A 16617-nucleotide genomic window follows, 5' to 3' on the forward strand; every position below is an offset into this window, starting at 1 on the left:
CTCTGCGCATGCACATAGCATCGATCCAACAAATCCATGACTAAATTAATCACCAACTATTTTTATAATCGATTTTAATCCATTTAATCGATTAGTTGTTGCAGCCCTAGTTGAGACCTACAAAGTGTTTATACAGTAAGTATTGTACTTATTACTTACGTTTACCATCTGTGCGTCTTACTTGTAGTTTTCATTACCAAATTTGGAGGTGTTGAAATCGCCATGTAAAATCGCTAATGCTAATCAGTAGCTCGTCTAATGTCTAGAGAAAGTACTTTTGAGTACCATTTGCAAGTATTGTACAGTAAACTTACATTTTTGTTATTAAGTTCAATGTTACAGTTTTATTGTTGAGACCTACAAAGTGATTATACAGTAAGTATTGTACTTATTACTTACGTTTACCATCTGTGCGTCTTACTTGTAGTTTTCATTACCAAATTTGGAGGTGTTGAAATCGCCATGTAAAATCGCTAATGCTAATCAGTAGCTCGTCTAATGTCTAGAGCAGGGGTCACCAACGCGGTGCCCGCGGGCACCAGGTAGCCCGTAAGGACCAGATGAGTAGCCCGCTGGCCTGTTCTAAAAATAGCTCAAATAGCAGCACTTACCAGTGAGTGAGTGATTTATTTACTAGCAAGCTGGTCTCACTTTGCCCGACATTTTTAATTCTAAGAGAGACAAAACTCAAATAGAATTTGAAAATCCAAGAAAATATTTGAAAGACTTGGTCCTCACTTGTTTAAATAAATTCATTATTTTTTTTACTTTGCTTCTTATAACTTTCAGAAAGTGAATTTTAGAGAAAAAATCCAAACTTAAAAATGATTTTAGGATTTTTAAACACATATACCTTTTTACCTTTTAATTTCCTTCCTCTTCTTTCCTGACCATTTAAATCAATGTTCAAGTAAATTTATTTTTTTTATTGTAAAGAATAATAAATACATTTTAATTTAATTCTTCATTTTAGCTTCTGTTTATTCGACGAAGAATATTTGTGAAATATTTCTTCAAACTTATTATGATTAAAATTCAAAAAAATTATTCTGGCAAATCTAGAAAATCTGTAGAATCAAATTTAAATCTTATTTCAAAGTCTTTTGAATTTCTTTTAAAATTTTTGTTCTGGAAAATCTAGAAGAAATAATGAATTGTCTTTGTTAGAAATATAGCTTGGTCCAATTTGTTATATATTCTAACAAAGTGCAGATTGGATTTTAACCTATTTAAAACATGTCATCAAAATTCTAAAATTAATCTTAATCAAGAAAAATTAGTAATGATGTGCCATAAATCATTTTTTTAATTTTTTCAAAAAGATTCGAGCTAGCTAGTTTTTCTCTTCTTTTTTTCGGTTGAATTTTGAATTTTAGAGAGTCGAAATTGAAGATAAACTATGTTTCAAAATTTAATTGTCATTTTTTTCGTGTTTTCTCCTCTTTTAAACCATTCAATTAAGTGTAAATATCATTAATTATTAATAATAACAAAGAGTTAAAGGTAAATTGAGCAAATTGGCTATTTCTGGCAATTTAGTTAAGTGTGTATCAAACTGGTAGCCCTTCGCATTAATCACTACCCAAGAAGTAGCTCTTGCTTTCAAAAAGGTTGGTGACCCCTGGTCTAGAGCAAGTACTTTTGAGTACCATTTGCAAGTATTGTAGAGTAAACTTAAAACTTTTCATTAAGTTGAATGTTCCAGTTTTTTTGTTGAGACCTACAAACTGTTTATACAGTAAGTATTGCACTTATTACTTGCTTTTACCACATCTTACTTGTAGTTTTCATTACCAAATTTGGAGGTGTTGAAATCGCCATGTAAAATTTGCTAATGCTAATCAGTAGCTCGTCCAATGTCTAGAGCAAGTACTTTTGAGTACCATTTGCAAGTATTGTAGAGTAAAGTTAAATCTTTGTCATTAAGTTTAATGTTCCAGTTTTTTGTTGAGACCTACAAAGTGTTTATACAGTAAGTATTGTACTTATTACTTGCTTTTACCAGCTGTGCGTCTTACTTGTAGTTTTCATTACCAAATTTGGAGGTGTTGAAATCGCCATGTAAAATCGCTAATGCTAATCAGTAGCTCGTCCAATGTCTAGAGCAAGTACTTTTGAGTACCATTTGCAAGTATTGTAGAGTAAACTTAAATCTTTGTCATTAAGTTTAATGTTCCAGTTTTTTGTTGAGACCTACAAAGTGTTTATACAGTAAGTATTGTACTTATTACTTGCTTTTACCAGCTGTGCGTCTTACTTGTAGTTTTCATTACCAAATTTGGAGGTGTTGAAATCGCCATGTAAAATCGCTAATGCTAATCAGTAGCTCGTCTAATGTCTAGAGAAAGTACTTTTGAGTACCATTTGCAAGTATTGTAGAGTAAACTTAAATCTTTGTCATTAAGTTTAATGTTCCAGTTTTTTTGTTGAGACCTACAAAGTGTTTATACAGTAAGTATTGTACTTATTACTTGCTTTTACCAGCTGTGCGTCTTACTTGTAGTTTTCATTACCAAATTTGGAGGTGTTGAAATCGCCATGTAAAATCGCTAATGCTAATCAGTAGCTCGTCTAATGTCTAGAGCAAGTACTTTTGAGTACCATTTGCAAGTATTGTAGAGTAAACTTAAATCTTTGTCATTAAGTTTAATGTTCCAGTTTTTTTGTTGAGACCTACAAAGTGTTTATACAGTAAGTATTGTACTTATTACTTGCTTTTACCAGCTGTGCGTCTTACTTGTAGTTTTCATTACCAAATTTGGAGGTGTTGAAATCGCCATGTAAAATCGCTAATGCTAATCAGTAGCTCGTCTAATGTCTAGAGAAAGTACTTTTGAGTACCATTTGCAAGTATTGTAGAGTAAACTTAAATCTTTGTCATTAAGTTGAATGTTCCAGTTTTTTTGTTGAGACCTACAAAGTGTTTATACAGTAAGTATTGTACTTATTACTTACGTTTACCATCTGTGCGTCTTACTTGTAGTTTTCATTACCAAATTTGGAGGTGTTGAAATCGCCATGTAAAATCGCTAATGCTAATCAATAGCTCGTCTAATGTCTAGAGCAAGTACTTTTGAGTACCATTTGCACTTATTGTAGAGTAAACTTAAATCTTTGTCATTAAGTTGAATGTTCCAGTTTTTTGTTGAGACCTACAAAGTGTTTATACAGTAAGTATTGTACTTATTACTTGCTTTTACCAGCTGTGCGTCTTACTTGTAGTTTTCATTACCAAATTTGGAGGTGTTGAAATCGCCATGTAAAATCGCTAATGCTAATCAGTAGCTCGTCTAATGTCTAGAGCAAGTACTTTTGAGTGCCATTTGCAAGTATTGTAGAGTAAACTTAAATTTTTGTTATTAAGTTGAATGTTAGTTTTTTTGTTGAGACCTACAAAGTGATTATACAGTAAGTATTGTACTTATTACCTACGCTTACCATCTGTGCGTCTTACTTTTAGTTTTCATTACCAAATTTGGAGGTGTTGAAATCGCCATGTAAAATCGCTAATGCTAATCAGTAGCTCGTCTAATGTCTAGAGCAAGTACTTTTGAGTACCATTTGCACTTATTGTAGAGTAAACTTAAATCTTTGTCATTAAGTTGAATGTTCCAGTTTTTTTGTTGAGACCTACAAAGTGTTTATACAGTAAGTATTGTACTTATTACTTGCTTTTACCAGCTGTGCGTCTTACTTGTAGTTTTCATTACCAAATTTGGAGGTGTTGAAATCGCCATGTAAAATCGCTAATGCTAATAGGTAGCTCGTCTAATGTCTAGAGCAAGTACTTTTGAGTGCCATTTGCAAGTATTGTAGAGTAAACTTAAATTTTTGTTATTAAGTTGAATGTTACAGTTTTTTTGTTGAGACCTACAAAGTGATTATACAGTAAGTATTGTACTTATTACTTACGTTTACCATCTGTGCGTCTTACTTTTAGTTTTCATTACCAAATTTGGAGGTGTTGAAATCGCCATGTAAAATCGCTAATGCTAATCAGTAGCTCGTCTAATGTCTAGAGCAAGTACTTTTGAGTACCATTTGCAAGTATTGTAGAGTAAACTTAAATCTTTGTCATTAAGTTGAATGTTCCAGTTTTTTTGTTGAGACCTACAAAGTGTTTATACAGTATGTATTGTACTTATTACTTACGTTTACCATCTGTGCGTCTTACTTGTAGTTTTCATTACAAATTTGGAGGTGTTGAAATCGCCATGTAAAATCACTAATGCTAATCAATAGCTCGTCTAATGTCTAGAGCAAGTACTTTTGAGTGCATTTGCAAGTATTGTAGAGTAAACTTAAATTTGTGTTATTAAGTTGAATGTTCCAGTTTTTTTGTTGAGACCTACAAAGTGTTTATACAGTAAGTATTGTACTTATTACTTGCTTTTACCAGCTGTGCGTCTTACTTGTAGTTTTCATTACCAAATTTGGAGGTGTTGAAATCGCCATGTAAAATCGCTAATGCTAATCAGTAGCTCGTCTAATGTCTAGAGCAGGGGTCACCAACGCGGTGCCCGCGGGCACCAGGTAGCCCGTAAGGACCAGATGAGTAGCCCGCTGGCCTGTTCTAAAAATAGCTCAAATAGCAGCACTTACCAGTGAGTGAGTGATTTATTTACTAGCAAGCTGGTCTCACTTTGCCCGACATTTTTAATTCTAAGAGAGACAAAACTCAAATAGAATTTGAAAATCCAAGAAAATATTATAAAGACTTGGTCCTCACTTGTTTAAATAAATTCATTATTTTTTTTACTTTGCTTCTTATAACTTTCAGAAAGTGAATTTTAGAGAAAAAATCCAAACTTAAAAATGATTTTAGGATTTTTAAACACATTTACCTTTTTACCTTTTAATTTCCTTCCTCTTCTTTCCTGACCATTTAAATCAATGTTCAAGTAAATTTGTTTTTTTTATTGTAAAGAATAATAAATACATTTTAATTTAATTCTTCATTTTAGCTTCTGTTTTTTCGACGAAGAATATTTGTGAAATATTTCTTCAAACTTATTATGATTAAAATTCAAAAAAATTATTCTGGCAAATCTAGAAAATCTGTAGAATCAAATTTAAATCTTATTTCAAAGTCTTTTGAATTTATTTTAAAAATTTTGTTCTGGAAAATCTAGAAGAAATAATGATTTGTCTTTGTTAGAAATATAGCTTGGTCCAATTTGTTATATATTCTAACAAAGTGCAGATTGGATTTTAACCTATTTAAAACATGTCATCAAAATTCTAAAATTAATCTTAATCAAGAAAAATTAGTAATGATGTGCCATAAATAATTTTTTTAATTTTTTCAAAAAGATTCGAGTTAGCTAGTTTTTCTCTTCTTTTTTTCGGTTGAATTTTGAATTTTAGAGAGTCGAAATTGAAGATAAACTATGTTTCAAAATTTAATTGTCATTTTTTTCGTGTTTTCTCCTCTTTTAAACCGTTCAATTAAGTGTAAATATCATTAATTATTAATAATAACATAGAGTTAAAGGTAAATTGAGCAAATTGGCTTTTTCTGGCAATTTAGTTAAGTGTGTATCAAACTGGTAGCCCTTCGCATTAATCACTACCCAAGAAGTAGCTCTTGCTTTCAAAAAGGTTGGTGACCCCTGGTCTAGAGCAAGTACTTTTGAGTACCATTTGCAAGTATTGTAGAGTAAACTTAAAACTTTTCATTAAGTTGAATGTTCCAGTTTTTTTGTTGAGACCTACAAAGTGTTTATACAGTACTTATTACTTGCTTTTACCACATCTTACTTGTAGTTTTCATTACCAAATTTGGAGGTGTTGAAATCGCCATGTAAAATCGCTAATGCTAATCAGTAGCTCATCTAATGTCCAGAGCGAGTACATTTTCAAAAAGTCAAGCCTTACAGTAATTTCTGGCTTTGTTGGCACGTAAAATTGCAAGACCACTTTGAGGTAGTCCGACCGAGTCCGCCCTGAGTGCTTGGCTGCTTGTATCCGCGCCGAGTGCTGGAGCCGTGCGAAGGCTGCAACCAGGCGTGACACGAAGCGAAGGTATGGAAATGTGGTAGCGTTGGATTTAATGCCAAGCGGCACCTGGAATTGGGTGCTTACCTATAAGGGTAGTGAAGTCGGTACTTGTCCCTAAAGCCAAGACCTGTTTGACAGAGCAGATCAATGGAACGTGACGGACAAATCCGCCACTTTATTTTGAATACGTAAGACATATGCTGCAGTAACTGCCATGCTGCTGTGGTAAAAGCAGAGAAAAGGAGATTGATGACACACAACACGCTATTAGGGAGTGTATGTGTGGGGGTAATCAGAGGGGGGAAATGGGCTGGAAATTCTCTTCTTCATGCCACATTGATTCATCCTTCAGAGAGCAGAAGTCCCACATTATGCACACCTCCTCTGAAAGATCAGGATTGTGGCTCCCAGGTCAGCACCACACTCATTGTATGGATAGTGTCTTCAATTCATGCAACATTTATTTACCTTATGTCACATATGAATATTATTCATTTGTTTATCCTATTTCAAAGTTATGTACAGTAAAAAAACATAGGGACAAGCAGTAGGAAATGGATGGATGGAATAATTTATGAAAAATATATTAATCATTTCTTTGTTGAATTACAGTTTTTTACATAGTCTAATATTTTGTATTGCACAGGACTTTCTTTACGAACATGACCCCTCTGAATCCAACTTATGTCCCATTAAAATATTCATCTATATAGCTCTAAAAAATACAACTTTTCAGCTAGTACTCAGAGTGGACGTCGGCAGTGCGCGCGACGTCATGACGCCATGTTTACTTCCGTAAACACGGCAGTGTGCGCAACGTCATGATGCCATGTTTACTTCTGTAAACACGGCACTGTGCACAACGTCATGTTTACGTCCGTAAACACTGCAGTGCGCGCGACGTCATGTATACTTCCGTAAGCACGCCAGTGGGCGCGACATCATGACGTCATGTTTACTTCCATAAACACTGCAGTGCGCGCGACGTCATGTTTACTTCCGTAAACACGGCAGTGCGCGCGACGTCATGACGTCATGTTTACTTCCATAAACACGGCAGTGCGCGCGACGTCATGACGTCATGTTTACTTCCGTAAAAACGGCAGTATTGCGACGTCACGACGTCATGTTTACTTCTGTAAACACCGCAGTGCACGTAACGTCATGTTTACTTCCGTAAACACTGCAGTGCGTGACGTCACAACATCATATTTACTTCCGTAAACACTGCAGTGCGTGACGTCACAACGTCATATTTACTTCCGTAAACACTGCAGTGCGTGACGTCACAACGTAATGTTTACATCTGTAAACACTGCAGTGCGTGCAACGTCACGAAGCCATGTTTACTTCCGTAAACACTGCAGTGCGTGACGTCATGTTTACTTCCGTAAACACTGCAGTGTGTGACGTCATGTTTACTTCCGTAAACACTGCAGTGCGTGATGTCATGTTTACTTCCGTAAACACTGCAGTGCGCGCGACGTCACGACGCCATGTTTACCTCCATAAACACTGCAGTGCGTGCAACGTCATGACGTCATGTTTACTTCCGTAAACACTGCAGTGCGTGACGTCACAACGTCATGTTTACTTCCGTAAACACTGCAGTGCGTGACGTCACTACGTCATGTTTATCTCCGTAAACACTGCAGTGCATGACGTCACTACGCCATGTTTACTTCCGTAAACACTGCAGTGCATGACGTCACAATGTCATGTTTACTTTCAGAAACATTGCAGTGCATGACGTCACAACTTCATGTTTACGTCCGTAAACACTGCAGTGCGCACAACGTCATGATGCCATGTTTACTTCTGTAAACACTGCAGTGCACACAACGTCATGACTTCATGTTTACGTCCGTAAACACTGCAGTGCGCACAACGTCATGATGCCATGTTTACTTCCGTAAACACTGCAGTGCAGTGCGCTCGACGTCATGTTTACGTCCGTAAACACTACAGTGCGCACAACGTCATGTTGACTTCCGTAAACACTGCAGTGCGCGCGACATCACGACGCCATGTTTACCTCCATAAACACTGCAGTGCGTGACGTCACAACATCATATTTACTTCCGTAAACACTGCAGTGCGTGACGTCACAACGTCATATTTACTTCCGTAAACACTGCAGTGCGTGACGTCACAACGTAATGTTTACATCTGTAAACACTGCAGTGCGTGCAACGTCACGAAGCCATGTTTACTTCCGTAAACACTGCAGTGCGTGACGTCATGTTTACTTCCGTAAACACTGCAGTGTGTGACGTCATGTTTACTTCCGTAAACACTGCAGTGCGTGATGTCATGTTTACTTCCGTAAACACTGCAGTGCGCGCGACGTCACGACGCCATGTTTACCTCCATAAACACTGCAGTGCGTGCAACGTCATGACGTCATGTTTACTTCCGTAAACACTGCAGTGCGTGACGTCACAACGTCATGTTTACTTCCGTAAACACTGCAGTGCGTGACGTCACTACGTCATGTTTATCTCCGTAAACACTGCAGTGCGTGCAACGTCACGACGTCATGTTTACTTCCGTAAACACTGCAGTGCGTGACGTCACAACGTCATGTTTACTTCCGTAAACACTGCAGTGCATGACGTCACTACGCCATGTTTACTTCCGTAAACACTGCAGTGCATGACGTCACAATGTCATGTTTACTTTCAGAAACATTGCAGTGCATGACGTCACAACTTCATGTTTACGTCCGTAAACACTGCAGTGCGCACAACGTCATGATGCCATGTTTACTTCTGTAAACACTGCAGTGCACACAACGTCATGACTTCATGTTTACGTCCGTAAACACTGCAGTGCGCACAACGTCATGATGCCATGTTTACTTCCGTAAACACTGCAGTGCAGTGCGCTCGACGTCATGTTTACGTCCGTAAACACTACAGTGCGCACAACGTCATGTTGACTTCCGTAAACACTGCAGTGCGCGCGACATCACGACGCCATGTTTACCTCCATAAACACTGCAGTGCGTGCAACGTCATGACATCATGTTTACTTCCGTAAACACTGCAGTGGGTGACGTCACAACGTCATGTTTACTTCTGTAAACACTGCAGTGCGCGCAACGTCATGACGCCATGTTTACTTCCGTAAACACTGCAGTGCAGTGCGCTCGACGTCATGTTTACGTCCGTAAACACTACAGTGCGCACAACGTCATGTTGACTTCCGTAAACACTGCAGTGCGCGCGACGTCACGACGCCATGTTTACCTCCATAAACACTGCAGTGCGCGCGACGTCATGACGCCATGTTTACCTCCATAAACTCTGCAGTGCGTGCAACGTCATGACGTCATGTTTACTTCCGTAAACACTGCAGTGCGTGACGTCACAACGTCATGTTTACTTCCGTAAACACTGCAGTGCGTGACGTCACAACGTCATATTTACTTCTGTAAACACTGCAGTGCGTGCGACGTCATGACGTCATGTTTACGTCCGTAAACACTGCAGTGCACACAACGTCATGACTTCATGTTTACGTCCGTAAACACTGCAGTGCACACAACGTCATGACTTCATGTTTACGTCCGTAAACACTGCAGTGCGTGCGACGTCATGATGCCATGTCCGCATGCAGGTCTGCTTGCATTCGCATTACATATCACATTTTTTAGTCATGTGAACGGCCACTAAATAAATAGTATTTGACAATAAAAACTCCAAATTGGAAGTAGCCTAAAAGTGTTACAAAGTATGAGAGCATCCTGTGAAATATGAGTTATGGACATATGCATAATTAGAGTGAGGAATATAAATCCCTCAGGCGGATGTTTTCCCTGTGGGTAAAGAGAAAGCATCTGTCGCTGAGGTGATGCTGAGTTCACTCCTACCTTTGCTATGGAAATGAAGTCTCAATAATTGTTTCCCCGCTGTCTTTTACATAATAATAACAAGAAGTATCTGAACCAGATTCAATTGAATGTTTGTCACTTTTCCCATTAGAATAATCACCTTCAGTCACGCCGTGCTCAGCCCAAAGAAAGACTCAAGTCAACCACCCGTTTGAACGCCTCCTTCCCTTTTATTCCTTATTGATCGCCGCTTCTGGCCGGACCGCTTTGAGGTCTACAAAGACCAAAGTTTTGATTGTGCCGAGCAGCCGCGGATTTTTCTTTTGGGAGAGGCGAGCGGGATGATGATGACGATGATGTATGAGTTTGCCTTGACCCGCCTTTTCTGAGTGGACCCCTGGATCGATGGCGGGAGAAACACCGCACGAGTCATTCTGATACGTCCAGTCAACAACACGAATGTCAAATATACACAAAACAAAGTAGACTTTAGCAGTGAGTCTCAAACTGTGGCACACGGGCGCCATCTGGTGGTACGCAAACAAATCACTTAATTCATGGAATAAAGTGTTACTCTTCGAACTGTGTGGAATGCTACAGTGGCCAAATTTATTAAAAATCATTTTAAAATAAAACCTCAGCATTGTCTTTAATGACTACTTAGGCCTGCTACGCTACTGTAGTTTAATAGTTTCCATTATGCTGGTACTATATGAATAATGTGGTACCATAACACTTATTGCAAAGATGCTAGCCTACAGTTAAAATAGCAGCGTTTTGGTGTGGGTGTTTTTGGTCTGGACCACAGGATGCAGAGACGGCAGGCCATTCAAGTGCGGGTGAAATCCAAGCAGGCACAAGACCTCGATATAGGGTTGATTATACATAGATGTCTTTTAAAACTGATTTCTAGTTAGCGTCCAAAATCCGGCCCGCGAGAAGTTTAAATTTTATTATTATTTTTTTTTAATCTGTTGGAACACCCAACTGCACCCAAGACCCAACCTCCGGGCTGATTATTTTAGCTTGTCCTGAATAATTTGGAGGTAATCCTCCTTTTTCATTGTCCCATTTACTCTCTCTAAAGCACTGGTTCCATTGGCAGCAAAACAGGCTCAGAGCATAATACTACCACCACCATGCTTGACGGTAGGTGTGGTGTTCCTGCGATTAAAGGCCTGACCTTTTCTCCTCCAAACATATTGCTGGGTATTGTGGCCAAACAGCTCCATTTTTGTTTCATCTGACATCATATGGACAAAGATAAGACCTTCTGGAGAAAAGTTTTGTGGTATATATATATATATATATATATATATATATATATATATATATATATATATATATATATACATATGTCTTAATTAGATTATCAAAACAAAATAAAAAATAGTGCTCGATACCGTGGTAGAGCGTAATATGTATGGGTGAGAAAAAATCACAATACTATTTCATCTCTACAGGCCTGTTTAATGAGGGGTTTCCTCAATCATCAGGAGATTTTAATGGAAGCATTCACATACCATGGTTTATATAGGGCACAGAGCGGGTGGGTACAGGCAGGCTTTTGGCCCCTACGCCTGTTTCCTCAATCATCTCCTGATGATTGAGGAAACCCTCATGAAACAGGCCTGTAGAGATGAAATAGTCTTGTGATTTTTTCCCACACATATATATATATATATATATATATATATATATATATATATATATGTCTTAATTAGATTATCCAAAAAAAATAAAAATAGTGCTCGATACCGTGGTAGAGCGTAATATGTGTGTGTGGGAAAAAATCACAAGACTATTTCATCTCTACAGGCCTGTTTCATGAGGGTTTCCTCAATCATCAGGAGATTTTAATGGAAACATTCACATACCATGGTTTATATAGGGCACAGAGCGGGTGGGTACAGGCAGGCTTTTGGCCCCTACGCCTGTTTCCTCAATCATCTCCTGATGATTGAGGAAACCCTCATGAAACAGGCCTGTAGAGATGAAATAGTCTTGTGATTTTTTCCCACACACACACACACATATATATATATATATATATATATATATATATATATATATATATATATATATATATATATATATATATATATATATATATATATATATATATATGTCTTAATTAGATTATCCCAAAAAAATAAAAATAGTGCTCGATACCGTGGTAGAGCGTAATATGTGTGTGTGGGAAAAAATCACAAGACTATTTCATCTCTACAGGCCTGTTTCATGAGGGTTTCCTCAATCATCAGGAGATTTTAATGGAAACATTCACATACCATGGTTTATATAGGGCACAGAGCGGGTGGGTACAGGCAGGCTTTTGGCCCCTACGCCTGTTTCCTCAATCATCTCCTGATGATTGAGGAAACCCTCATGAAACAGGCCTGTAGAGATGAAATAGTCTTGTGATTTTTTCCCACATATATATATATATATATATATATATATATATATATATATATATATATATATATATATATATATATATATATATATATATATATATATATATATATATATATACACACACACACACACACATATATATATATATATATATATATATATATATATATATGTCTTAATTAGATTATCCAAAAAAAATACAAATAGTGCTCGATACCGTGGTAGAGCGTAATATGTGTGTGTGGGAAAAAATCACAAGACTATTTCATCTCTACAGGCCTGTTTCATGAGGGTTTCCTCAATCATCAGGAGATTTTAATGGAAGCATTCACATACCATGGTTTTAGGGCTGCAACTAACGATTAATTTGATAATCGATTAATCTGTCGATTATTACTTCGATTAATCGATTAATAATCGGATAAAAGAGACAAACTACATTTCTATCCTTTCCAGTATTTTATTGAAAAAAACCTGCATACTGGCACCATACTTATTTTTGATTGTTTCTCAGCTGTTTGTACATGTTGCAGTTCATAAATAAAGGTTTATTTAAAAAAATTTAAAAAATAAAAAATAATTTTATTTTTTATTTTTTAAAGCCTCTGCGCATGCGCATAGCATAAATCCAACGAATCGATGACTAAATTAATCGGCAACTATTTTTATAATCGATTTTAATCGATTTAATCGATTAGTTGTTGCAGCCCTACATGGTTTATATAGGGCACAGAGCGGGTGGGTACAGGCAGGCTTTTGGCCCCTACGCCTGCCTGTACCCACCCGCTCTGTGCCCTATATAAACCATGGTATGTGAATGCTTCCATTAAAATCTCCTGAGGATTGAGGAAACCCTCATGAAACAGGCCTGTAGAGATGAAATAGTCTTGTGATTTTTTCCCACACATACACATATATATATATATATATATATATATATATATATATATATATATATATATATATATATATATATATATATATATATATATATATATATATATATACGGCCCCCGGGCCAAATTTTTTAACCCAATGCGGCCCCGGAGTCAAACAGTTTGGAGACCCCTGACTTAAACCAATGACAGCAAATTCCCAAGTGGATTGGATGTTGTTGACAAAAAACATGGCCACTTTCTGCGTGTTCCAAGAAGAAGAAGGTTTGTGTTGACTTGTGCGAGGGCGACTGTCGTGCAACAGTCTGAAGGCTTCGAGTCAGACTCCACGTCTGACTGCGAGCGGCCACAAGGCGACCTCCGACCTCCGGGAGCCCGTCACGGAGTTTTGGTTTTCCGGCCGGCGGCGCCCCAGCTGCAGCCCGGGTGTCCTGCAGCTCCAATTAAGTGGCAGCCGCTCCAGCCAGGCGGCCTGACGCTGATGCGGCCCTACAGCCGCTGAAGGGGAGGTGCTACCTTTGAGGCAGGGCCAGTAAGTGGCTGTCAACCTTGCCTTCATTCACGCTGCCATGGCAACCGCGTGGGCTGGAGGCTGGGTTGGCGGGAGGAAAGGGAAGGGTCGCGTCTCCTGTGTCACTTTTACTGATGTCTTTGTGCTCGTGTCCCAGATATATTCTTTATATCGGACCTGCCTTCTTGCTTATTTAACCCGTCCTCTGCAGTGGACATTTCTTTTTCATTTATTGCTTTCAGGGGGAAAAAATTCAAATAAATAAATTGTCCTGTTACGCAATACACTCATGTTAACTACAGGGGATTGTGGCTCTCAGGAAGATGTGGCTACTTCTTAACAATATATATACCTAATGAATTATACTTAAGTCATAACACATTTCATGTATTATTATTTGACTAAATGTAATAATATTAATATGTTACAAAATAAAATAAAATATTATATTCTATTTCATTTTATAATGTAATTCACATTAATATAATGCATTTGTCCACCTCTACCTTAAAATATTTGAATAATTACAATTTAATAAGGTTTTATATACATATATATATATATATATATATATATATATATATATATATATATATATATATATATATATATATATATATATATATATATATATGTGTGTGTATATATATATATATATATATATATATATATATATATATATATATATATATATATATATATATATATATATATATATATATATATACAGTACAGGCCAAAAGTTTAGACACACCTTCTCATTTCAATGAGTTTTCTTTATTTTCATGACTATTTACATTGTAGATTGTCACATCAAAATCATGACACCTGTGAAGTGAAAACCATTGCAGGTGACTACCTCTTGAAGCTCATGGAGAGAATGCCAAGAGTGTGCAAAGCAGTAATCAGAGCAAAGGGTGGCTATTTTCAAGAAAAAAAGAATATCAAACATGTTTTCAGTCATTGTTTTTTTGTTAAGTACATAACTCCACATGTACTTGAACAAATTCATAGTTTTGATGTGACAATCTACAATGTCTAGTCATGAAAATTAAAAAAACCACATTGAATGAGGAGAAGGTGTGTCCAAACTTTTGGCCTGTACTGTATATATATATATATATATATATATATATATATATATATATATATATATATATATATATATATATATACACAATTATACATATATGCATATATACACACAAATATACATATATATATATATATATATATATATATATATATATATATATATATATATACACAATTATGCACATATACACACAAATATACATATATATATATACAGTATACATATATACACACACAAATATAAATTTTTACACACAAATATAAATTTTTACACACAAATATATATATATATATATATATATATATATATATATATATATATATATATATATATATATATATATATATATATATATACATACATATATATATACATATATACTGTATATACACACACACAAATATACATATATACACACAAATATACATATATAGTATACATATATACATCCATCCATTTTCTACACGCACGCACACACAAAGTGTCCCGACTCCTCTAAACCGAGGGCCGCATTCTGAAATGTTAAGTATGGGATGGCCATTTTGATATTTTTTTGAATAAAAAATAAATAAATCTATAAACAGACATTATCGACATTTAAAGACAAAACATTGTGTTATAGGTGACTAGGTACATTATTATTGATTATTAGTTTCAAATTCTGAGCTTTTACTCATTTTGATGTTTTGCTCTTTTTACTTACATTTTTATTGCTGTTTTTTTATATAGATATTTTATCCTTTGAAAACACAATTTTATTTGAAATTTTAGCAGGCGCAACGTATCGGTATCGGATTGGTATCGCCGATACCAGCCCTTTTACGGATCGTATCGGAAAGAAAATCACTGGTATCGCACATTACTAATAAGCGTGGTGATTATTCGTTAAAAATAGACGGTTATAAAATAAATAGCTGACAACAAAGAGGTGAAAAATCAAATGTTTTAGGAACTCACCGGCACTTTTGTCTCCGACTGCTCGCCCACACACTCGCTCTTCAAGCAGAAACATCCCAGCAAAATATCCCGTGGAACTACCACAGACAAAATGCTTGTCCTCTTCCTTCTACGCGCAATTGTTCGTTTAAAAAATGTTGACTTTAGTCACACAAAACCCTTGAAATTGCCCACAAATGCACCTGAACTGAGACCGACGAGAGTGGACGCCATGTTCACTTCCGTAAACACGGCTGTTCGCGCCAAGTCATGACGTCACGTTTACTTCCGTAAACACGGCAGTGCGCGCGACGTCGCAACCGTGACGCCGTGTTCACTTCCGTAAACACTGCTGTTCGCGCCAAGTCGTGGCGTCATGTTTACTTCCGGAAACACGGCAGTGCGCGCCAAGTCGTGACGTCATGTTTACTTCCGTAAACACGGCAGTGCGCGCCAAGTCATGACGTCAACGTTCATTTTCATTTCTTCACTCAGCAGCCCATCTTGACAGACAAATGCAGAATTGGAGACATTTTCGCAGAATTATTAAAATAAATAAAAATGTAAATATCAGACGTATTCAGAGGCTCTGCTCAGTATTTAGTAGAAGCCCCTTTTGAGCCAGTACAGTCTTCTTAGGAATGATGCAAGGTTAAATGGCCATTTTCAGGGCTCTCCGGAGATGCTCAATTGGGTTTAGGTCCGGGCTCTATTTTAACCAAGTCGTATGACTCTGAGGTGCTCGGCCGTAAAACTGGCAAAAAAAAAAAAAAGTTAGCATGCTAAAATGCTAAAAATAACACATGTCAAGTACAAAGTTATGAGTCTTGAGCGTTCGGCTGCAAAAAAAAAAAGCTAGCATGCTAACGTTAGTATGCTAGGATGCTAATCTTAGCATGCTAGCAGTTAGCATGTGTCAGGT

At 36.7% G+C, this 16617-nt stretch overlaps 1 long non-coding RNA gene across 1 annotated transcript in view; it reads right to left on the reverse strand.

The window, feature by feature from the left end:
* The window catches only part of LOC133635909 (uncharacterized), a 397010-nt gene extending 381083 nt beyond the window's left edge, over positions 1-15927 (reverse strand). Inside the window, exon 1 of the long non-coding RNA XR_009822138.1 lies at positions 15717-15927. This is a non-coding gene — a long non-coding RNA (uncharacterized LOC133635909). The remainder of the gene's footprint in view (positions 1-15716) is intronic.
* Positions 15928-16617: the final 690 nt, after the last annotated feature.

The sequence above is a fragment of the Entelurus aequoreus genome, linkage group LG20 (assembly GCF_033978785.1).
Source record: "Entelurus aequoreus isolate RoL-2023_Sb linkage group LG20, RoL_Eaeq_v1.1, whole genome shotgun sequence".
Classification (NCBI taxonomy): domain Eukaryota; kingdom Metazoa; phylum Chordata; class Actinopteri; order Syngnathiformes; family Syngnathidae; genus Entelurus; species Entelurus aequoreus.